The 23,919-nt window shown below is 40.7% G+C and overlaps 1 long non-coding RNA gene across 1 annotated transcript; it reads left to right on the top strand.

Moving 5' to 3' along the window:
• The first annotated feature begins 10,513 nt into the window (after positions 1–10,513).
• LOC141098883 (uncharacterized) lies at positions 10,514–19,412 on the top strand. Its single transcript, XR_012234380.1, has 2 exons — positions 10,514–10,771; positions 16,010–19,412. It is a non-coding gene; the product is annotated as an uncharacterized lncRNA (long non-coding RNA).
• Positions 19,413–23,919: the final 4,507 nt, after the last annotated feature.

Below are 23,919 nucleotides of genomic sequence, written 5' to 3'. Positions count from 1 at the left end.
GACCTTACAAGATTTTGGAAATTATTAATCCGGTCTCTTTTCGGTTGGCTCTTCCTGTCACATTTAAAATTCATAATGTGTTTCATAAGTCCTTGTTGAAGAGGTTTGTTGAACCAGTAGTTCCTGTGGTGGCACCTCCTGACCCTATATTGGTTGAAGGTAACATGGAATATGAGGTAGAGAAGATACTGGATTCCCGTTTGGCTAGACGGAGACTCCAGTATTTGGTTAAGTGGAAGGGTTATGGTCAGGAGGATAATTCCTGGGTCTTTGCCTCTGATATTCATGCCGAAAGATTGGTGCGTGCTTTTCATCGGGCTCACCCGGATCGCCCTGGTGGCATGGATGAGGGTTCGGTGACCCCTCCTCAAGGGGGAGGTACTGTTGTGAGTTCATTTTTCCCTTCATCATTGAGGTCTGATGAACTCCCTCCTCTGGTGAAGGAAGGTAGTGAGGCTGATTACCAAACACCTGGGCAGCTAGATGATGACTGGGTGGCTGGAATTGAGGACTGGATATAAGGCTTCCGACGCCCTTCTTCCTGGCTGGTGATTTTCCTGCTGGATTCTTGGAGACCAGTCTGATTCCTGCATCTCAAAGCTAAGTTTTTCTGCTCTGCTTTATACTCTTCAGTTTTGTTTTTGTTTTGCCTTGTTTTTTGGGAGTTCTGCCATCCCCGGCCGGGGGTAAGCTGAATTCCATTTTTGTCTCTGATCTGTTGATCTTTTGCTCTGTCTTCAGAATATACCTGAGTGCTGATATAGTCTTTTGAAGCCTAGTGACTTCAGGGCCTGTTTTTCCTATCAGTCGGTTGGCTCATTTTGATAGGGTTTTTGCGGATGGCAGACAGCAGCTTTCCTATCCTGTCCTATGTAGTTAGCTTGGGCCCCATCATTTGCTCAACCTATCTTTCTATCTGTGTTAGTGTTTTCATCTTGCTTCACCGTCATTATATGTTGGGGGCTGCCTATTGCTTTGGGGTCTGCTCTGGGGCAGTTTAGTTTTTCCCCTTTCTGTCTTTAGGCTATGTAGTTCTCCGGCTGTGATCGAGGGGTCTAGGGCACCGTAGGAACCCCCCCACGGCTACTGCTAGTTGTTGTGGATAGGTCCAGGGGTCTGCAATCCGATAGCTGCCAACCTCTCTGTTTTTTCTGGACTTAGCTGGTATTTTGTTTTTTCCTCCTTCGGTGACTCATCATAACAGTTTTCCCTCCCCCCTTGTACATTACATATAGTAAAGGAGACAGGGGACATCCCTGATATGTGCCGTTTGAGATGTTAAGAGGGGGAGGTATGGAATGGTAGTTTAATTGAAGCCAAAGGGGATCTATACAATGTGCTTAAAGCTGTTAGGAAAGCCCCCGAGATGCCACATGTTTTCACAGTTTCAAACAGGAAAGACAAGTTAAGGCAGTCAAAAGCTTTATCTGTATCAAGGCTCAATACAAGGGTTTGTAAGTTATTTTTGTTAGATACATCTATCAAATCTATCGCCTGTCTAGTGCTGTCACCGCCCTAGCGAAAGGGGCTAAAACGCACCTGGTTCTTCTTAATAAGTTGTGGTTACCAACAATTAAGCCTATTAGCTAGCCTGCAAGTTAATATATTCAAATCAGAATTTAAAAGGCTATTGGACAATAATTGGAGAAGTTCAGCAGGTCCCTTTCAGCTTTAGGGATGACAATCGACTAGGAGTGCAACATTGTATCCCAGGTGGGGGAACCTTCCAAAAAGGAGTTGAAAAACATCTTAGTCATATAAGGAGTCAGGATTTCAGCAAAAATTTTATAATGCAAATACATCAGTCCATCTGGCCCAGGGGATTTGCCTAATGGTAGGTCTTTCAGGATTTCTGCAATCTCGTCTTGGGTAACTGGCTGGTTAAGCGATCTTAATGCTTGTGATGGGAGCACTAGAAGCTTTAGATTCGAAAAAGAGTTTTTTAATAACATGTCTCTACATTTCACATTTAAGGGAAGAGTATCCTGTAGATTACATAGTTTGCCATAAAAATTATAAAATAGGTTTGATATATTATTTGGATTATAATGAATCGTACCTTCCCCCTATCCTAAGGGCCTGGGGATTCAAGGATGAGACCTTATCCTTTAATTGCCTAGCCAATAATGTGTGGGCCTTAGTGCCTTTTTCATAATATTTTTGTTTTGTATATAAAAGTAGTTTGTCAACCATTTTTATAGAGAGGTCCTTTAGCTTATTTCTAATCTTTACTATCAAGAACTCTAAAGAAGGTTAAGTGGCCAGTTTATGTTCTTCCTTTATGAGTTGAGAACTTTATTTATTACTAGCTGAAGAGCCCGGCGCTGCCCAGGCATAGTAAATAACTGTGGTTAGTTATAGCAAATTATAATTATCCTCCATCCCATAGTCCCGTGCCCATATACCCATCATACATATCCACGATCCCATAGGCCCGTGCCCATATACCCATCATACATATCCTCCATCCCATAGTCGAGTGCCCATATACCCATCACACATCCTCCATCCCATAGTCCCATGCCCATATACCCATCATACATATTCTCCATCCCATAGTCCTGTGCCATATACCCATCATACATATCCTCCATCCCATAGTCCCGTGCCCATATACCCATTATACATATCCGCCATCCCATAGTCCCGTGCCCATATACCTGTCAAGCATATAACGTTACAGTGGCCACTCTGCCACGAAGAACTGCATGAACTATATATATACACGTATATATAGAATCATAGAATCGTAGAGTTGGAAGGGACCTCCTGGGCCATCTGGTCCAACCCCCTGCTCAAAGCAGGATTCGCTAAATCATCCCAGTCAGATGTCTCTCCAGCCTCTGTTTGAAGACTTCCATTGAAGGAGAACTCACCACTTCTCGTGGCAGCTTGTTCCACTCATTGATCACTCTAACTGTCAAAAAGTTTTTTCTAATATCTAATCTGTGTCTCCTCCCATTCAGTTTCATCCCATTGCTTCTAGTCTTTCCTTGTGCAAATGAGAATAAAGTGGATCCTTCTACAATGTGACAGCCCTTTAGATATTTGTAGACAGCTATTAAGTCTCCTCTCGGTCTTCTCTTTTGCAAACTAAACAATCCCAAATCCTGCAACCTTTCCTCATAAGACAGGGTTTGCAGACCGGTCACCATTCTGGTTGCTCTTTTCTGAACTTGCTCCAGTTTGTTGATGTCTTTTTTTAAAATGTGGTGCCCAAAACTGGACACAATATTCCAGATGAGGACTGACCAAAAAGGAGTAGAGGGAAATAATGACTTCACGTGATCTAGACTGTATGCTTCTGATAATACATCATAGAATTGCATTTGCCTTTTTGGCTGCTGCATCACACTGTTGACTCAAATTCAGTCTGTGATCTATTAGTATACCCAAGTCTTTTTCACATGTGCTGTTGCTTAGGCCTATTCCTCCCATTCTGTATATGCTTTTTTCATTTTTATTGCCCAGATGTAGTACTTTGCATTTTTCCCTGTTAAAAACCATTATGTTAGTTGCTGCCCACTTCTCCAGTTTATTTATATCTTTTTGAATTCTCTCTCTCTTCTTTAGTATTAGCTATCCCTCCTAGCTTTGTGTCATCAGCAAATTTAATCAGTTTACCCTCAATTCCTTCATCTAAATCGTTGATAAAGATGTTGAACAATACAGGGCCCAGGACAGAGCCCTGTGGTACCCCACTTGAGACATTCTTCCAACTGGATGTGCAGCCATTTACAACCACTCTTTGGGTCCGATCACTAAGCCAGTTATGAATCCACCTAACAGTTGCCTTGTCCATTCCATACTTAGTCATTTTTTCAATAAGGATTGTATGAGATACTTTGTCAAATGCTTTGCTGAAGTCAAGATATACTATATCAACAGCATTTCCTTGATCCACCCAATCAGTGATTCCGTCATAGAAGGAAATTAATTTAGTCTGACATGACTTATTAGTTACAAACCCATGCTGACTCTGTTTAATAACTTCATTCTTATCCAGGTACTGACATACATGTTGTTTAATAATTTGTTCAAAGATCTTTCCTGGTATAGAAGTCAGACTCACCGGCCTATAGTTGCCTGGGTCCACCTTCTTCCCCTTTTTGAAGATAGGAACAACATTTGCTCTTCTCCAGTCTTCTGGGACTTCTCCTGTTCTCCAAGAATTTTCAAAGATTATGGAGAGGGGTTCAAAAATTTCTTCTGCTATCTCCTTCAGTACTCTGGGGTGTAATTCATCTGGACCTGGAGACTTGAATTCATTTAGGTTAGCTAAGTGTTTCCTCACTATCTTTCTGTTTATAGATATCCTGGATTCTTCTATTTCCTTAATAGGACAGTGAAGAACAGTTGATGTTACATTTCCTTTCTGAGAGAAAACAGATGCAAAATAGGAATTTAAAAGTTCGGCCTTCTCAACATCCTGTCTTACCATTTCATCATTTTCATCCTGTAAAAATCCTATAGCATCTTTGACTTTTCTTTTACTTTTGACATTCCCCCAAAATCCTTTATTATTGCTTTTGACATCTCTTGCAAGCCTCAATTCATTGTCAGCTTTAGTAATCTGATTTGTGCCCTGCAGCTTCTGCAGACAGCATTATATTCTTCTTTAGATATGCCTCCCTCTTTCCATTTTATAAACATTTTTTTCTTCCTTTTTAGCATGTGCTTAAGTTCTGTGTTCATCCATCCCGGCTTCCTTAAATGCTTCCTATTCTTCCCTCTTTTCGGAATTGTTAACAATTGTGCTTTGAGAATTTCATTTTTCGAGATTTCCCATCCTTCCGGGACATTTTTGTCTTTAAGGATATCCAGCCATTGGATCCCTCAAATTCTTTATCTGAATCCCTTAAAATCTGCTTTTCTGAAATCTACCCTCGACGTCTGAGTTTTCACAGGTCTTCCTCCTCTAGTTATCCAAAATTCTAAAATAGCATGGTCGCTACCTCCTAGGGTCCCAGCCACTTTTACCTCCTCAACCATTTCCTCCCTGTTTATAAGGATTAGATCCAAGGTAGCAGTTCCCCTTGTTTTCTCCCCTACCTTTTGGAAGATAAAGTTGTCAGCAAGAGAGGATAAGAATTTCCTTGACCTGTTAGTTTTGCCTGAGAGAGATTCCCAACAAATGTCTGGATAGTTCAAATCTCCCATGACAACTATGTCATATTTTTTGGAGAACTTGGCCATTTGATGCATAAAGAGTTCATCCATATCCTCAGCTTGCACAGGCGACCTGTAGTAAATGCCTACAATGGTGTCCTTTCCATTGTTCTGTCCTTGTATTCTTACCCAAACAGTTTCCACAGAACTCCCAGCCTCTGAAGCTTCAACCTCTGTGCAGATATACGCGTTTCTAACATACAATGCGACACCTCCTCCTCGTTTATCAAGTCTGTTTCTTGCAAATAAGTTGTATCCTTCTAGTCTTGTATTCCAATCATGTGTATTGTCCCAACAAGTTTCAGTGATTCCAATGACATCATATTTCTTTTCCTGTGTTAGTAGTTCCAATTCTCCTTGTTTGTTGCCCATGCTTTGCGCATTAGTATAGAAAAATTTTAGTTTGTGATTGGTTTCTCTTTCTCCAATATTTTTATTAATTAGATTCTTTTGTCTTTGTTCTTCCTTTCCACTTCTAATAGCAGAGTTCTCAATAGCATTTGTCAGGTGTATGGCTTTTTCTGGTCTTTTGCTTCCCTTCCCATGTTGTTCTAGTTTAAAGCTCTTCTTACAAGTGTAGCAAGGCGATTTCCAAATACATGTTTTCCAGTCTTCGTTAGGTGCACCCCATCTCTAGCAAGTAGTCCATCGTAAAGGTAATTCACTCCGTGATCCATAAATCCAAATCGTTGCTGATGGCACCATCGACGTAGCCAGTTGTTCACCTGCAGAATCTTATTCCACCTCCTTGTTCCATGGCCATCCACTGGGAGGATAGAAGAGAAGACCACCTGCGCTCCCAGTTCTTTCACTTTCTTGCCTAAGTCTTCAAAGTCTCTGCAGATGGTTTCCAGGTCGTTTCTTGCGGTGTCATTTGTCCCCACATGTAGTAGCAGGAATGGGTAGTCATCTGTAGGTCTGAAGAGTCCTGATATCCTGTCAGACACATCTTTAATTTTTGCACCTGGAAGACAGCACAATTCTCTTGAAGTTATATCCGGTCTGCAGATAGCAGCCTCTGTTCCTCTCAATAAGGAATCCCCCATGACCACCACTCTCCGTTTCTTCTTCACAACATTTTTCTTTCTCCATCCAAGAGGACTCTGAGGGCGTACAAGGTTGCTGTTTGTGGGCAAAGTCTTGTGTAAGAGCCTGGTACTGGTTCCTGAGAAGTATGGGTGCTGACTGCCTCCTGATCCTCCTGCTTCTCTGAGTCACATGTCTCCATTCCTCTGTTTCTTCAGGTGCACTTCGAATGTCTTCTCTTTCTGTAACATGAAGAGATAATTCTGCTCTGTCTAAGAACTCTTCACCTTCCTTAATGATCTTCAACGTAGCTAACCTCTCTTCAAGATTTTGCAACTTTTCCTGCAACAGGGACACAAGCTTGCATTTGTGTCATGTGAAGTTTGGCTTTTCCATTGGTAAGCCTGTGAACATGTAGCAAGAAATGCAGCTCACCAAATGGCTCCTGGCCTCTTCCATATTGAGATTTCTTAAAAACGATGAAAGATGAGCCAAGACTCTTCCCCTGGTTTTCCGATTTCCTCTTTTCAGCTGCAACGGCCAAAACCCAGTGATCGTTGAGCTCGCAGAGACCCTTCGTTTATCCCAGAAGGCACTGGGAATATGCAAATGATCTCCTCAAGACTCTTCCCCTGGTTTTCCGATTTCCTCTTTTCAGCTGCAACGGCCAAAACCCAGTGATCGTTGAGCTCGCGGAGACTCTTCACTTATATCGGAAGGCACTGGGAATATGCAAATGATCTCCTCAAGACTCTTCCCCTGGTTTTCCGATTTCCTCTTTTCAGCTGCAACGGCCAAAACCCAGTGATCGTTGAGCTCGCGGAGACTCTTCACTTATCCCGGAAGGCACTGGGAATATGCAAATGATCTCCTCAAGACTCTTCCCCTGGTTTTCCGATTTCCTCTTTTCAGCTGCAACGGCCAAAACCCAGTGATCGTTGAGCTCACGGAGACTCTTCACTTATCCCAAGAGGCACTGGGAATATGCAAATGATCTCCTCAAGACTCTTCCCCATAGTCGAGTGTCCATGTATCCATCATACATCCTTCATCTCATAGTCCCATGCCCATATACCCATCATACATATCCTCCATCCCATAGTCCCGTGCCTATATACCCATCATACATATCCGCCATCCCATAGTCCCGTGCCCATATACTCATCATACATATCCTCCATTCCATAGTCCCGTGCCCATATACCCATCATACATATCCGCCATCCCATAGTCCCGTGCCCATATACCCGTCATACATATCCTCCATCCCATAGTCCAGTGCCCATATACCCATCACACATCCTCCATCCCATAGTCAACCATTATGACATCATAATGAGCGGGGGCAGGGCTTGCAACTTATGATGACATCAGCGTCGCCATGGCAACCATTGTGACATCATAATGAGGGGCGGGGCTTAATACGCACACACTGTTTCCCCAGTATGCAAATAGGGGCATTATGACATCATAATGAGGGGCGGGGCTTGACGCGCACACACTTTTTCCCCCAAGAAAACACCTTCTACAGAAAATGGATCTATCCTGTGTTTGGAGCTAATAAATTTCATAAGGTAATTGGTTTACCCCTCAGAGGTGCCTCTAAAACAACAAACCGACCCCCCGTATCTATGCATGTCTTGGTCACTTGCAGTGGACAATCTGAGGATAGCAAAACTGCCATAACTCCTCTCTTATTGTTATGAAAAGCTGAGTAAGACATAGGAAAGGAATTAAGAGCAAACTTAAATGTGGATCTTTTACCATAATGGGTCTCCTGTATCAAGGCTGTATTGACCTTTTGAAACTTCAATTCCTGTAACGTGAGCCTCCTCTTCCTAGGAGAATTAAGACCCCTAATGTTAAGTGATATTAAGCGAGTCATGATGATCGTATGTATTACTCACCTGTTGAGAGGGCCCTGATCTTGTCTCCCCTCCAAAGCATCCCGGTAGATGAAGATTCCCCAGACCCTCCAAGGATTCTATCATCTTCTCTCCAAAAAGCTGTGCCAAAGCAGAAAGGAAGGATGGAAGCACAAGGGCAAAGGAAAGACAAAGACATAAAAAAAAATAAAAATAATATGGGAACCTTAGAGAAATAAGAACCATATTTCCCAGGGAGAATCTCCTGGACTGGAGTTACTCCTGTGGAATAGACTGAACCCACTAGGAATGCAAGAAAGACAACTTAACCCCAGGAGTATTTGCCAAGGGAGCGGAGCCCAGAGTTTAGCCTGTGCAAAGGTGAGAGAAAACTTCAGTGAAAAAGAAAAATAACCCTTTTCCAACAGGACAGACCAGGGCTCCCCCAGGCTATTATTACTTTGAACTTGCTGATACTACCGCATGACATAAAAACAGCTTCCTTTAACTTAATTAGCATTATATGAGTATACTTGCACCGTCCAGTACCTATAAAAAGAGATAAATGAATACAGTAAACTAAAATCAACAGGTCAAGAGATACTAAACATCACCAAACTGGGCGTGGAATATGAGTCTCCTAGTCCACAATCTTGGGGGTCTACAGCCCTAAAGCTTCACAGAAAGCTGGTAAACCCTCCACAGAGCGCAAATTCAGAGATTCCCTCCCTTCAAGCAAAAGGGTCTGAGAAGCCTTCTTTTCTGTAGGGTGAGGCAAGACAAATCTGGAAACAACTGGATTACCATACCCAAATATGTTATCTCTTTCTGTGTCCTGGCCTTTGTCATAATTTTTTCTTTGGTCTCATAATCATGAAGACAACAATTCATGTCACGTGGATATGGTGATGACTAGAGATGAGCGACTTTGCCTTTTTTCGGGTCGAGTCGGGTTTCATGAAACCCGGCTTTCTCAAAAGTCGGGTCGAACGAAATCGGCTGATTATCGTGAAAAGTCGAAGGCCGACTGAAACACAAAACCCAATGCAAGTCAATGGGGAACCAAGGTCGGTAGGGAGTGGAGGACAGGAAACACACCTACAGTGCCCATTTTAATGCCAAAAACATCAATTCTTATTACTTAAGCTTGTGAACCTTAATTTACTTTATAATAATAGTTAGGCATTGAAAACTGGGGGTTATTTGGCTAAAGTAGTGGGGGGGTAGGGCTGTCTCCAGATTTTCGTGGGCCCTGGGCCAAAGAGTGTCACTTTAACACATGCCACAATTCATGATCCTCTGATACGGCAGATAAATAGTGGTATAGTACAATGAAAAATACTTCACTTCTTACATATCATGACTGATATCCATTTTAAATTCTCCAATAGCTCCAAAAACGGACAGTATATTACTCCATACAGTATTATGGCCACCGCATAGTGCGCTATACAGAGTAATGAGGCCCATATATTTCTCCATACAGAATCATTGGTCCCATATAATGTTTGAAACCGTATATCATGAGCTTCACATAATGCTACAGTATATGTTGGTCCCCATGGATGAAGCTCCACTGTGTTATGGGCCCAAATAATGCTCCATATATAATGGGCCCCTTTTCTAATGCTCCAGTGCATAATGGGCCCTGTAAATGCTGCTCCAGTGTCTGATGTTCACCTTTGGAATGCTCCAGTGTATGGTGGGCCTCATATATCATTCTCCAGAGTATAGTGTTCCCCAAAAATAGCTGTCCCAACATTGAAAACAATTAAATAAGTCTCCTCGCTAGGGAATGTAAAATATCAGTATTTCTATAATATAGATTAATTCTCTCATATAGATTAATTCTCACATACAGAGTCTAGTCCAGCTAGCAGAGGCTCTGGTTAGAGTGTGACTGAGCTATTCTGGATTCCTTGGCTCACACAGCTGTCTCTCTTGTCAAATGTATAGGTCACTTGTCAAAGCTGTCAAAATGTGACTATTTAGAGATAATGAATGGTTCTAAAGATCTCAGACTTTGGGCTTAAATATCTCAGACTAAGGTAATGCATAAATAACTGTATGCATATTGTTAAAATAACTACGGTTCACTTAATATGGAAGAACTTATGAACATAGTGGCAAGCCACCATATGTGGTTGTAGTTTATAGGTCAGAATAGTATATAAAGCCGGCCTAACTCTTGTTCAGGAGATCTCATATCCCTTGAGACTCTCGAACACCCGGACAACACAGCTGCTCAAGACTATATGTAAGAACAATGCTCGTTTTCTCTTCAAATAATTATTGCATGTCATGAACTTACTTTTCTTCATTTTTTGTAATCACTTTTTGAATGAACAATTAAAAACAAGATTTATTTTATCCTCAACATTGCTTTTACTTTTTGATTCTCAACCGTGCAAGAAGATATATATATATATTTTTCTACATTTTGGCGAGCCGTAGCCAGCCTGATCTTTTGTGCTAATTTTGGTTGGCATTCCTTCCTCGATTGTGCAAGGGGGGAGCACGAACTCTGCTAAAAACCACCTGTTGTACAAGCTTCCTCAGGAATTCCACTATTTCACGGCACAAAGATCACACTGAACCTGAAGACGACGGGTGAGGATCGTAAAGAGCTGCATGCGTCTCATCCAGACGGAGATCTGAGGATTGCATAAGGACACAGAGGACCATCCATTGACGGGAAAGACTCTCAATAGGTGAGAAAAAATTATAATGGATTTTATACATGATTATGCTAAGAAAAGTAACATAGATTTCAAGTTTGTTCATAATCATACGGATGCCCAATTATGGTCTAGTTTGTATAATCAATGTGAGGCAGAAAATGTTAAAATTGACAAAAGGTTTTTCTCAGTAAGAAAATTACAAAGGAAACTTCAGAATGTTATGCAGTTAGTCCATGTGTATAATAGCTTAGTCTTTGAGAAAACTGAACCTAACACCTATAAAACATGCATTGTCACACAAGACATTAATCACACTGACACACCAGGTGACACACAAGAGTCTGACGGGGATTACTTTGATTGTCCAAATTGTTTGATTTTGTCAGAACATATAGAACAATTGGAAGATCAAATAGATACCAGGACAGAGTTATTGTCTAAATTACGACAAGATATAAAGAGGGTTTCTGCTAACACAAGATCAACAGGTAAACAGGAGGACAGTGCTGCTGCCTCATCATTTGTACCAAATATGCAAAATCCAGATGCTTCAGTAGAGGAATTAGAGGCAGTAGAATTACAACGGAAAAAATTACATGACAGAGCAGCACGCATTAATCTGAAAATACACGATCAGCTAATGAAAATTGTAAAAGACATTCCAAATTACAATGATAAGATGGATGCCTTTTATAATGCGGACACTTTTGAATCAAACACAGACAAATACAATCTGAATGATGAGCAAAAGAATAAAATATTCAAAGTTTGGTTACCTTCACATATGGGAAAAAGATTACAGACCACACCCAGATTAAATGATGAGAATGAAATGGCACATAGTACAAAAGAAGACAGACTTAGACAATTAGTATTGTTTACAACTGGAGAAGACATGCCTACAGTTGATATTTTAGGGAGTTTACAAACAAATATTTCTGAAGATCCTTTCTCTTTTTTGGTAAAGTTTGAACAGGCCTATAGGATGGTAATGGATCTCGGGCCTCACGAAGAGCCAGCATCCATGATCAAATTTTTTGTAAAGAAGTTCAAGTACTTAGATCCTGCCTCAGTGCAATTGGCTAACACTCAGCCATCATTGCAAGAAGCAACAGTTTTTATTGACAGAATAAGGAGATCCATGAAACAAAATCAGGTCAAGGCTAAAATAGCTGTAGTTCATGAGAAGGAAGACAGTCAACTGAAACCTAGAGTCACAGTATTCTCCAAGAGCAGGGATTACATTGATCATAGAGGTAAAAATACTACACAAAGGAACAATATCCATTGTTATTTTTGTGGTATACCTGGACACTTGAAGTGGCAGTGCAGGAAATTTTTGAGAGCAGAATCAGAGATGGGTACACAAGGAACAGGTAAGCTTGGAAGGGAAAACGGACTCATGCCAAAATCATACACCACACCTTCCGCACCTGCATTACAATCATCTGCACCTGCTCATACTGCCAACAGACAAACACAGTCACCATATGCACCATTAATCAGACAGATCAGAGAAATGACAGTGAAGGAAACAGAGTCAAGGGATAGAATTCCAAGGTCTTTTAAAAAGGACACTGGTCTTCTCCCATCTCCTTCATCTTTCTGACAATCACAGACTATTCCTGTACCACATCCATTGGAATTTGTGACTCGAGTTACATTGGATGACTGTGGAAGACCATTTATCAAAGTAAGTTTAGCAGGCCAGAATGTTGTATTTCTCATTGACACAGGAGCTCAGTTAAGTGTTACAAACCTTGATTTGAAGCTAAACCCAGATTCACCAGTTTGTACAATTGTCGGTTTCAGTGGAAAAGGTGGAACTAAAGCAACCTTAGTTCCCAATGTGATTTTGGAAATACCTAGTTCTTTCAAAACAGAAATTGACATCTGGTATTGTCGTGATTCTGAAAATATACTTGGCACAGATTTTATGCAGAAATTCGGATGGGTAGTTGACCTAGGAAATCAAGTGATCTGGAAAGATTCCAATGGTTGTAAACCAGTAGTCATTGATCCTAATGATTATAGCCATGTTGGAAGTATTTGCTTGAATGATGTGGTGTCATCTGACCATTTGTGGCCTGACACTAATGATGACGAGGTATTGACAGAAATTGTACAGCTTTTTCCTTCTCTTTGGGCTCAGTTCAGGAATCAGGTTGGAACAATGAAAGACGTTATCGTGAATGTGGAGGGGCGTGATCCCCCGCCACAGCGTCAGTATAAATTGCCTCCAGAATCAATTGACTCTATGTCAAAGATCATACAGGAATTGTTAGATCAAGGTGTTATCCGAAAGGCTAATTCTGTAAGTAACAATCCTTTGTGGTGTGTTTTGAAATCTGATGGTTCTTATCGAATGATATTGGATTTACGGATGTTCAATAAGCATACACCCAATGTCGCACCAATTGTGGCAGATACTCATGACATGATGGCAAGGTTAAATGCAAAGGCCAAATACTTCTCTGTACTGGACATTAGCAATGGTTTTTTCAGTATACCTCTTGAAAAGAGTTGTCAGTATAAGTTTGCATTTACTTTCTTGGACGAGCAATATCTGTTTTGCAGGTTACCTCAAGGAGCACATTTGTCACCTAGTGTTTTTCATCAGGCATTGGCAAAGGTATTATCCAGATTTTCGAGGCCTGATTGCATTCTGCAATATGTGGATGATATTTTATTGTCTACAGAGGATAAAGAGACACATGTTTCTCTTCTGACAGAATTGTTTGAGTTGCTGCATGATGCAGGGTTGAAATTGAACACCAAAAAGGTCAAATTGATGCAGACTGAGGTCAGATTTTTAGGGGTGCTGTTGAGTCCAGGAAAAAGGCAGCCACTGCAGGAAAGAATTGAGGCAATTGCTTCCCTACCAATTCCGACATCACTCAAGGCATTGAGACATTTTTTAGGTCTTATGAATTATTCAAGGGATTTCATTGAGAATTTTGCAGATAAGGCCAGATCTTTATATGATCTTTTGAAAGGTGAAAACAGTGATTACTTTGGTCCTTGGGGTGATGAACAGCAAACCTCATTTGAACAATTGAAAATGAATTTACAAAATGCACCTGCTTTGTCCACAGTAGATCCTTCGGCTCCATTTGCTTTGCAAGTGCATACATCAGGAACATCTGTTTCTGCTGTATTGCTGCAATTACAGGGAGAAGAGTGGAGAATTTTGGGCTATTTTTCAAAACTTCTCTCACCTGTTGAAAAAGGTTTTGAGACCTGTGCAAGACACTTGGTAGGTGTGTACTTTGCAGTCAAAGCAACCGAACATATTGTCGGGTTCAACAAAATCATTTTGCAAACTCCTCACTCTACACTAAAACTTCTCTTTGAGAATAATATCCCAGGTGTGTCATATCAGAGATTTGCTCATTGGTTATTGTCATTGTCTCCCAAACAAATTGAGGTAGATTACAAGGCCAAATATGTTCTTCCTCAGCTGATGCAATATGAAGGACAAACTCATGATTGTTTACAGTCTTTTCAGGATCCAAGTCCATCACTTTTCAGACGGAAAGCAGAGGTAACAGACGAACCAATTTTTGTAGATGGTTCCAGATTCTATTCAGATGGGCACTATTATTCAGGATATGCCATTTTTTATCCCAACAGAGGACAGGTTGTGAAGCACAAATTACCGAGTCATTTTTCAGCTCAAAGAGCAGAGCTAGAAGCAGTAAAAATGGTACTACAGCTGAATGAAGCAGATGATCAGTGTCCCATTGTGATCTACAGTGATAGCTCTTATGTTGTAAGATCACTGACAGATTACTTGTCAGTTTGGGAAAAAAGAGGTTATGTAGATTCATCTAATAAGACTCTTGTTCACAGTGACACACTGAAGACAATTTTCAGGATAGCATCAAAAAACCCTAATGGTTTTGCTATTGTCAAGGTTCCGGCCCATAAAAAATCTGATGATGAATTATCTGTTGGAAATGCAACCGCAGATATGCTAGCCAAAGAGGCAGCCCTGACAGGAGAAGAGGTGTTTGAACCTGAACCTCTCGAGGTTTCAGCAGTTCAAAGAACAGACACGCATATCCCTTCTTTTGCGGAAGAACAAGAAAAAGACTCATCTCTTGTTGCTTCCCGGGTTGATCCAAAACCTCCCTTTGTTTGTGAAAACGGGGTTTTGTGTCATGACTTAAACGGGGAGTTGCGTCCTGTTGTCCCAAGACATCTACAGGTTGAGTTCACAAAATACAATCATGAAAGTTTGGGTCATTTGGGCCAACAAAAATTGTTAGGCATTCTCAGAGAGAAATTTTACTGGGAAAAGATGGAAGAGACAGTGCAAAGTGTTGTTCAATCATGTCTCATTTGTGCCCAAATTAATCCAAGACCAAAAGGACAGAAACCGCCACTACTCCGAATCGCACCTGCAGAGGGTCCATGGTCTACGTTACAAATCGACTACATTGGACCGTTACCATCAGGTAAAAATGGTCTCAGGTATGCATTGGTTGTGGTAGATGTTTTTTCTAAGTGGGTTGAAATTTTACCTGTCAGGAAAGATGATGCTTTGTCTACAGCTAGAGCATTAGTTAATCATGTCTTTTGTACTTGGGGGATCCCAAGAATGATCACCTCTGATCGAGGAAGTCACTTTACAGGAAAAATCATGCAAGCCGTTTGTGCTATTCTAGGGGTACGACAGCAGTTTCATGTACCCTACCATCCACAGTCTGCTGGTATTGTGGAAAGGATGAATAGAACAATAAAATCCAGAATTGCCAAGATGTTATTGGACAAAGGCAATACTTGGGTTGATGCAGTACCTTTTGTACTGTTGAGTGTAAGAGGAACAACCTCTGCCACAACTCAGTTTACTCCTTTTGAACTGATGACAGGAAGAAAAATGCCATTGATTTTTCCTCATGAACCATTTTTGTCTACACCACAAAAAGATGCTGTTGTAAGGTCCAAATGGTTGCAATTGTTGCAGGAAAATTTGAAAACAATTCTTCCACATGCTGCATCAAGAATGCAGAGAATGGAGCCACCATATGTATCCAAATTCAAGAAAGGGGCTCTAGTGATGATTAAAACTTTCAGGAAGAATGGACCTTGGGAAAGTAATTGGGAAGGTCCCTTTGAAATTATCGAAACCATGGGACAAGTGATGATTCTTGTGCAACGAGCATCTAAGGTGGTTAAAAATACCCGCAGACAACAAAAATTGTGGGTACATGTTGATCAATGCAAACTGTATATTGCAAAATAATGATACTGCATTTCTTTTAGGAAGAAATGGATTCCAATAAGAACTGGAATATGAAACTCCACGTCTTTGACGGAAGGGATTCAACACCAATCCTTCAGGAGAAAAAGACGTTGCCCAGGAAAAGCTACTATCTGATGGGAATCACATTTCTGCTGTTTTGTACTGTTTCAACTGTGATCTACGCTGAAGATATTTCACACCATGGAACAAATACTAGTGAAGTGAAGGAACTTTTCAAAGGAACTTTACATCCAAGGAAACCAAGAGGAACGAATCTACAAAGCTTAATAGATGAGGACATACCGGACGATTCAGTAGATATTACTGGAAACATTTGCATGGGTTTTGGTGCAAAATGCTGTATTGAGCTACACTTCATACATGACACTGACATAATATTACACGCAACCACAGGACCTAAGACGAAGTTCACACAGTTACAAGGAGATTATATACACAATAATAAGACAGGCACATGGGAATGTAGTCCTACAGATGTGTTATTCTGGAATATAGAGATAAGAGGTGAAGAGAAAGCTGTGTGGTCAGGCGATATTACAAATGAGATGATCGCAAAAGGGAAAGTTGAAACATCCAAAACAGATGCTTTGTTAAAGACACAACTTTTTGGGAAAGTTTTAGATCCTTCATTTCTTTCTATTACAGAAGGAGACGAGGATTGGGTAAAAACATGGAATTTTCAGATAACCAGAGAACCAGTACAAGTACAGGTATCTGTAGTTTTTACAGTTTCAAATACTATAGCTCCAGAAGTAAGGGTTACACCACAAGCAGTATATAGTCAAGAAAATATGTCTCCTTTAATACTAAAATGCAGCACGAGGTTAGAGCAACCTTCAGAATCTTTGTTAATATGGACCAAAGATAAATCATTTTTGGGAAGTTTTTCAAATGGTCCAACAAATGTTATACACAGAGGTCAATCCGGTAACGTGAGATGGTTAAATAAGGATTTTATTTTTTCTGTAGATAATCCATCTCCTAAGGATTCTGGACCTTACCAATGTTGCATTTTAACGAAGTATAACTACAAACAATGTAGAGATGTAAAGGTAAATATATGGTCAGCAGTAGATAATGTATGCACACAGACAAGATTTCAACCATCTACTCCTTTTCAGATCAATCAGTTCCAAACTAAACCTCTGTTACGAGATGGAGTGTTTCTGACCATGGTATGGACCTTTAACATGTCTAACTGGAAAATCTCTTCTAGATATCCCCAGTGTCAACCACATCTCACTAACATGGAGATGGGAATAGAACAATGGTTTGGGAAAAGAACTTCAACACAGGTTAGAAGTAAGAGGGGAGTGTTTGAAGGTATTTTGGGGGGATTAGGAACAGTAGGAAGTTTAATTAACACTATGGACATTCATACACTTAAATCAGATCTGGAAAATATTGGGTATATTGGAGGAAAAGGGGTAAAGATTCAGAAAAGCTTGAATCAAGTCCTTGAAAAGATGGTTTTGAACACTGCTACTGTATTGGGATCTTCTGTATCACATCTTCAGGATGCTACTTTAGCTTTAATGGAAAGTGAACAGGAATCTCAAGTGGCCAAAACATGTCTAGAAATTCAGATTGAATATTCCACCAATCTGAAAATGATTGCACAAGCCTTACAAAGTGGAATTACCCCTTTAGGGCTAATAAGAAATTTGCCCATAGAATATAACTTTGCGTTAAACCATACAGATTTGTGGGTAAATAAGTGGTTAGGATGTGAACAGAACATTTGTGTAGGAACATCACTGATTCCAGTGTCAGGAAGAGAAGAAACCCTGGTTCCTATAGGTGTTCTGGGAATTCCTGTCAGCCCTACACAATTGTTATATTATCAATTATAGTACACAGATTTTGCATTTGATGGTACAAACATTGAACAATTAGACATTTCGTCATGCTTAAATTTTGTTTCCAAGGTAATGTGTCTACCTGGACAGGATAAAGTCATTTATCATTCATGTTTCCATAATCATACTTCTTGTCATGCCAGAGTTGAGAATGTCCACACGATACATGACTTGGTGACACCAGTAAGCGCTAACAAAACTTGTTTCCAAGTCATGTCAGGAAAAGAAGCAGTTTCTGCATTCTTCTCATCTTGTGTACATGTCGAAAATCTGACAATGGGTTTATATTGTATTGAGGGAAATGTTAAAACTCTCACAAAGAAGGAAGGAAGTATTAATATTACGTCAATAAGCTCAAGACGTCTGAAAATCCTTCCGATCCAGTTCAATTTGTCACAAGTCAATAAATTCCCTTGGGATTTGTGGACAAATGAAATAAAGAAGGACAAGGGTTTATTAAATCTGCTGACAAAACAATTAAAAGAAGCTGAAATTGTATTTAGACATGAACAAGGTAATCTAAATGATATTGAACATGAATGGACGAGTATGTCAGGCTCATCTTGGTGGAGAAATTTAGGAAAATCTGTAACTAGTTGGTCACAGTCTTCAGCGAAAATGGCAGCAGGGAATGTATTGTCTAATCCGATTGTTATTTTATTTATCATAGTTTTGCTGTGTATAATATATCAAATAATTATTATGTGTAAAATTAGGAGTATTTATAAGAATATAAAGATAGAAATGAAAAAGGAAGATGATATTTTAAGAGAGATGTTAAAACGGAAAAAATATAACTCTCTGATCTAATTTTTGTTTTTACAATAGGTTTGAAAATTCAGATGACATTCAGGGCAGATGTTGATACAAGGTTTTCAGAATAAAGAATGAATGTGATACGAATGGTGAGAGAATGAGTTAGGATTGATTATGATATGTCTCAAATCATAATCAGGGGGGACTGTAAAATATCAGTATTTCTATAATATAGATTAATTCTCTCATATAGATTAATTCTCACATACAGAGTCTAGTCCAGCTAGCAGAGGCTCTGGTTAGAGTGTGACTGAGCTATTCTGGATTCCTTGGCTCACACAGCTGTCTCTCTTGTCAAATGTATAGGTCACTTGTCAAAGCTGTCAAAATGTGACTATTTAGAGATAATGAATGGTTCTAAAGATCTCAGACTTTGGGCTTAAATATCTCAGACTAAGGTAATGCATAAATAACTGTATGCATATTGTTAAAATAACTACAGTTCACTTAATATGGAAGAACTTATGAACATAGTGGCAAGCCACCATATGTGGTTGTAGTTTATAGGTCAGAATAGTATATAAAGCCGGCCTAACTCTTGTTCAGGAGATCTCATATCCCTTGAGACTCTCGAACACCCGGACAACACAGCTGCTCAAGACTATATGTAAGAACAATGCTCGTTTTCTCTTCAAATAATTATTGCATGTCATGAACTTACTTTTCTTCATTTTTTGTAATCACTTTTTGAATGAACAATTAAAAACAAGATTTATTTTATCCTCAACATTGCTTTTACTTTTTGATTCTCAACCGTGCAAGAAGATATATATATATATTTTTCTACAGGGAATCCCTGTGCTAGTCTGGACTTCTCGTAGTCCCCATCTTCCATCTCACTGCACTTGGACTGTTTAGGCAGAGGGTGTACAGATGTGATGTCATCACGCTCTCTGACCAGAATGTCACTGTCAGGAAACGCGGAAGACGTCACGGCGGTGGAGCAGGGAGAGGTAAGTATTTCAACTTTGCAAGTGCTGTGATCCTGAGCAAGCAGGGGGGGCCCACTTGTTGGCGAGTTGCCCATGAGTATGCCCCCCCACCTGCTCAAGGAACCTGCACTTTCATCTGCACCTTCCTCTTTGTCACCATGTAAGGTGGTATAGTATGCGGCAAGGGGCACTTGAGTTTCATCAGAGTCTTATTCTGCCTCAGTACACTGCGAGGACAATGTAGTGCTCTGAGTGAATGTACCAGCAGAAAAATCTAGCAGTGGCTGTGCATCAGTGCACTCCATGTCAGATTCATCTTGGACTGGGGAATTCACGATTTGACTTGATAACCCAGGCATGGTATGTGAAAAGAGCTCCATGGAGTAATCGGTAGTGTGGCCTGCCACATCCTTCATTTTTGGTAGGGGTGAAGGACACAAGGAAAGGTGTTGTTCCTGACCAGGAGCCTCCAATGACGACTCAGTGCCTTTATTTTTTGAAACTTCAGAAGAAGAGGCAAGAGAGCTGGAGGCTGTGTCAGCAATGTAAGCCAAAACTTGTTCCTGAAGCTCCGGCTTTAAAAGTGGTTTACCTACTCCCAGAAAAGAGAGCCTTCGAGGCCTTCTGGAGCCAGACGATGACACAGGCTCAACACCTCCTGCCTTAGGTGCTATTGTGCTTTTGCCACTACCAACAGATGCAACACCACCACCACCACCATCGGGTCCAGCTGGCATCCCCCTCCCACTTCCATGGCGTATTCCACCACACTTGCTAATTTTTGTGAAAATGTACCCAAAATACCACCAGCTATATGGTACTGTAAAACAAGGTAGAAGGTTTATCTACTATTGGTGAGATTTTGAATCTCACTATAGATTTGAGGACGCTGAACTATTGTCTCAGGTCCAGTAGAGATTACACCTCAATGTATCAGGCTGAAATTGGATGGTGTATGACAAGGTGTATGGTGTCTATAGGATTGGTGAGAATTTGAATCTCACTATAGATTTGAGGACACTGAACTATTGTCTCAGGTCCAGTAGAGATTACACCTCAATGTAACAGGCTGAAATTGGATGGTGTATGACAAGGTGTAGGGTGTATGTAGTATTGGTGAGAATTTGAATCTCAGTAGAGATTTGAGGACGCTGAACTATTGTCTCAGGCCCAGTAGAGATTACACCTCAATGTAACAGGCTGAAATTGGATGGTGTATGACAAGGTGGAGGGTGTATGTAGTATTGGTGAGAATTTGAATCTCAGTAGAGATTTGAGGACGCTGAACTATTGTCTCAGGCCCAGTAGAGATTACACCTCAATGTAACAGCCTGAAATTGGATGGTGTATGACAAGGTGTAGGGTGTCTATAGGATTGGTGACAATTTGAATCTCACTATACATTTGAGGACGCTGACAATGATGCTCTCAGTCCAAGTATGGACGCAGGCAGCCTAATAAGCAGGACTGCTGCACACACAAAAGGGTGGAAAAATGAACGCTTGGTAACTGTGCAGAAAAGAGGAAGAAAAGTATTTTTGCTTTTAAAAAAGCAGTTTGCACAGCAGTGTGCAAACAGCAATGCAGCTATCAGGGAGCCTTAAAAGGCAGCCTAATAACCAACAGAGCTTATGCACAAAAACAGAGCCTCCCCTGTCACTGCACACAAAGTGTTGTGTTGTAAGTGGAAATCGCTAACAGCAGAAGCAGTTTTTTTGTTCTTCTTCCCTGCCTAACGCTCTCCCTACAGAATCATCAGCAGTATTTCTCCCTATGCTAAGATCGGCATAAGTAAGATGGCGGTCGGCATTCACGCCCTTTTATAGCCCCTGTGACGCCACACAAAACCAGCCAATCACTTGCATGCCCTTCTCAAAGATGGTGGTGACCGATGCCTATGTAATCGCGTTGCCCACAGTGTGCATCCTCCATCATTGGCTGAAAAAGGGCGCTGGAAGCATCTTTTGAAATGCGACTTTGGCGCTCTGGTCTCCGACCTCGTGGCCGACCTCACGCTATGGTCGGGTTTCATTTCATGAAACCCGATTTCAGTGAAAGTCGCCGACTTTTCAATATGACCGACCCGTTTCGCTCAACTCTAGTGACGACCCTTTAGGCTACAGAGCACGGTGAGCTCTGTCAAATGTAATAGGCATTGATGGTGGATCCGCCAGGACAGAATTAACCCCTTAGAGACAGAGCCAGTTTGCAGCTTAATGACCGGGCCAATTTTTACAATTCTGACCACTGTCCCTTTATGAGGTTATAACTCTGGAACGCTTTAATGGATCCTGCTGATTCTGAGATTGTTTTTTCGTGACATATTGTACTTCATGTTAGTGGTAAAATTTCTTCGATAAGTCTTGTGTTTATTTATGAAAAAAAACAGAAATATGGCAAAAAAAATTAAAATTTTGCAATTTTAAAACTTAAAATTTTTATGCCCTTAAATCAGAGAGATGTGTCACATAAATTTCTTAATAAATAACATTTTCCACATGTCTACTTTACATCAGCACAATTTTGGAAGCAAAATTTTTTTTTGTTAGGAAGTTATAAGGGTTAAAAGTTGACCAGCGATTTCTCATTTTTACAACAAAATTTACAAAGCCATTTTTTTTAGGGACCACATCATATTTAAAGTCATTTTGAGGGGTGTACATGACAGAAAATACCCAAAAGTGGCACCATTCTAAAAACTAGACCCCTCAAGGTGCTCAAAACCACATTCAAGAAGTTTATTAACCCTTTAAGTGCTTCACAGGAACGAAAGCAATGTGGATGGAAAAAATTAACATTTAACTTTTTTTTTGTAAAAAAATTACTTCAGAACCAATTTTTTTTATTTTCACAAGTGTTAAAAGAGAAAATCAACCACAAAATTTGTTGTACAATTTCTCCTGAATACGCCGATACCCCATATGTGGGGGTAAACCCCTTTTTCAGCACACGGCAGAGCTCGCAAGGGATGGAGCACCATTTGACTTTTTCAACGCAGAATTGGCTGGAATTAAGATCGGATGCCATGTTGCGTTCGGAGAGCCCTTAATGTGCCTAAACAGTGGAAAACTCCAACAAGTGACCCCATTTTGGAAACTAGACCCATTAAGGAACTTATCTAGATGTGTGGTGAGCACTTTGAACCTTCAAGTGCTTCACAGAAGTTTATAACGTAGAGCCATGAAAATAAGAAATCCATTTTTTTTTCCACAAAAATGATCTTTTCGCCCCCCAATTTTTATTTTTACAAGGGTAACAGGAGAAATCATACCCCCACAGTTATTATGCGATTTGTCCTGAGTACGCTGATACCCCATATGTGGGGAGGAACCACTGTTTGGGTGCATGGGAGAGCTTGGAAGGGAAGGAGTGCCATTTTGGAATGCAGACTTTGATGGAATGGTCTGCGGGCATCATGTTGCGTTTGCAGAGCCCCTGATGGGCCTAAACAGTGGAAACCCCCAACAAGTGACTCCATTTTGGAAACTAGACCCATGAAGGAACTTATCTAGATGTGTGGTGAGCACTTTGAAACTTCAAGTGCTTCACAGAAGTTTATAACGTAGAGCCGTGAAAATAAGAAATCCATTTTTTTTTCCACAAAAATGATATTTTCACCCCCAAATTTGTATTTTTACAAGGGTAACAGGAGAAATCATACCCCCACAGTTATTATGCGATTTGTCCTGAGTACACTGATACCCCATATGTGGGGGGGAACCACTGTTTGGGCGCATGGGAGAGCTCGGAAGGGAAGGAGTGCCATTTTGGAATGCAGACTTTGATGGAATGGTCTGCGGGCATCATGTTGAGTTTGCAGAGCCCCTGATGGGCCTAAACAGTGGAAACCCCCCACAAGTGACCCCATTTTGGAAATTAGACCCCCTAAGGAACTTATCTAGATGTGTGGTGAGCACTTTGAACCCCCAAGCGCATCACAGAAGTTTATAAACGCAGAGCCGTGAAAATAAAAAGTCTTTTTTACTTCCACAAAAGTGATTTTTTAGACCCCAATTTTTAGACCCCCAAAGTTGGTAAATAGTGGAAACCCCTCAATTCTTGCTCCAACCCTAACCCCAACACACCCCTAACCCTAATCCCAACCCTAATCCTAATTCTAACCCTAATCCTAGTTCGCCCTAACCCTAACCCTAGCCCAACCCTAACCCTTAACCCTAGCCCAACCCTAACCCTTAACCCTAGCCCAACCCTAACCCTAGCCCAACCCTAACCCTTAACCCTAGCCCAACCCTAACCCTAGCCCTAACCCTAGCCTAAGCCTAACCCTAGCCTAACCCTAAC

Source organism: Dendrobates tinctorius, unplaced genomic scaffold, assembly GCF_039654945.1.
Source record: "Dendrobates tinctorius isolate UK_male_01 unplaced genomic scaffold, ASM3965494v1 ptg000097l, whole genome shotgun sequence".
Classification (NCBI taxonomy): domain Eukaryota; kingdom Metazoa; phylum Chordata; class Amphibia; order Anura; family Dendrobatidae; genus Dendrobates; species Dendrobates tinctorius.
The sequence above is the reverse complement of the archived record's forward strand: the minus strand, read 5'-3'. Positions and strand labels throughout refer to the sequence as shown.